The sequence below is a fragment of the Marmota marmota genome, unplaced genomic scaffold (assembly GCF_001458135.2).
Source record: "Marmota marmota marmota unplaced genomic scaffold, marMar, whole genome shotgun sequence".
NCBI lineage: Eukaryota > Metazoa > Chordata > Mammalia > Rodentia > Sciuridae > Marmota > Marmota marmota.
The window spans coordinates 184,012-185,969 of NW_025999876.1; the positions used below are offsets into that span (position 1 = coordinate 184,012).

The 1,958-nt window shown below is 38.9% G+C and overlaps 1 pseudogene; it reads left to right on the forward strand.

Moving 5' to 3' along the window:
* LOC107160675 lies at positions 1–922 on the forward strand (annotated as a pseudogene).
* The last annotated feature ends 1,036 nt before the right edge of the window (positions 923–1,958 follow it).

Consider the following 1,958-nt stretch of genomic DNA (forward strand, 5'->3'; position numbering starts at 1 on the left):
ATGGCCAATGCCACCATGGTAACTGAATTTCTCCTCCTGGGCTCTCCTGAGGACTGGGATCTGAGTTTCCTCTATTTCACAGTATTCCCAATGACCTACCTGGGTACCTTGTTAGGGAACCTTCTCATCATCATGGTCACCACTGCTGAACAGAATCTGCATATGCCCATGTACTTTTTCCTCAGGAACCTGTCCATATTGGACATGGGCTTCATTTCCATCACTGTCCCCAATGCCTTTGTCAACTCTCTCACTATCAACTGGGTCATTTCAGTGACTGCTTGTGCAACACAGATCTTCTTGGTCCTTTTTGTGCATACGTAGAGATTTTGATTCTCTCCATCATGGCCTGGGACTGCTATGTGGCCATCTGCCAGCCCCTCCAGTGAACCCTCAGTTTTGTGTCCGAATGACCTTGGCTTCCCTGCTCAGTGGTGTGCTGTATTCAGGTGTGCACACTGGGAACACATTCTGGCTGTCCTTCTGCCAGTCAAATGTGGTCCATAAGTTCTTCTGTGACATCCTCTCTCTGCTGAGGTTCTCCTGCTCTGACACCACCAGCAACAAGTTTCTTATTCTTGTCTCTGCTGTGGTCATTTGTGGTGGTTGCTTTCTTTTTATTGCCATGTCATACATTCACATATTTTCTGCTGTGCTGAAATTTCCCATCAGAGCCCCAGGGAAAGTCTTCTCCACCTGCACCCCTCACATTCTCGTGGTGTCCATTTTCCTCAGTTCTGGCTCAGGTGTGTTCCAGAGGTCCTCAGCAACCTCTGACACCCTCCAAGACATGGTTCTGTGTGCCTTTTACACCATAGTTCCTCCCTTCCTGAATCCTCTCCTCCACAGTCTCAGAAACAAACAGGTAAAGGAAGCTGTGAGGAGAGTAATGCAAAGACAGTTGTTGTCAGGGAAATTATAAAGATGCCATTCAGCATCATCCTAATTTCATTGATCATGGTTCTTAATTGGATACAATCCTCTTCATATTCGAACTTTACAAGTTACTCTGTCTGTCTACCTTTCTATTGCATTATTAGAAGCTGAGTTATTTTGTAAAGTATATTTCTGTAACTTACCATATCATTTCAAGGTTTCCTTCATAGATTGTGTAATTTCATCAATGCATCGTTTAATGATTATATATAATTCAATATATTTGCTGAAATCATTTGTGGTTATATATTTTAAAGAATCATCCCATATGTCAATTACCTATATTAAATACTGTCACCAAGGAAAACCTATCAAATCTGGAGATTGCTTATTCTTATATAATTTGCTTTTATTCAGAATAGTGTAGAACCTACTTGTAAACACTGTGATACATAATTTGTCAATTTACTTATTTTAAAATATATAAAAAATCAAATCTTAAAGAAGTTATAGCCAAAATGTAAAGAATTTCACAGTAACATTTTCTCCATCTGAACCAGGCAAAAAAAGAGACTCCTTTCTGTGAAGTAAAGAGTGGCAATGGTTAATGCACCCTGTGTCCCAACATTGACAACTTTCCACAGGGAACAGCAACCTGTGCTTCTTTGGCCATGACAGGGGCCAGTCTTTGATTATGTCTATGAATTGAGGTCAGCTTTCTGATGGTTTATCTTCCACACATCTTACTCCTGTAGTGTTGTGCTAATGACTTATCCTAATAATCATGGAGAAATAAACGATAGTTGTCTGGCACATGTGTCTGGGCCATGCCAACTCTTACATTTCTTCACTTTTCTCAAATTTGTAATGTAAACCTCTATTTGTGATAGTCATTTTGTTGTTTTTGTTGTTGGTAGTGTTTTATTATTTTTTTTTTAAAAATTTTAGTTTGTTATATATGACAGCAGAATGCATTACGATCTCTACTGCACATATAGAACACATTTTATATTTTTTACATAAATGACAGCAGAATGCATTATAATTCTTATTACACATATAGAGCACATTTTTTCATATCT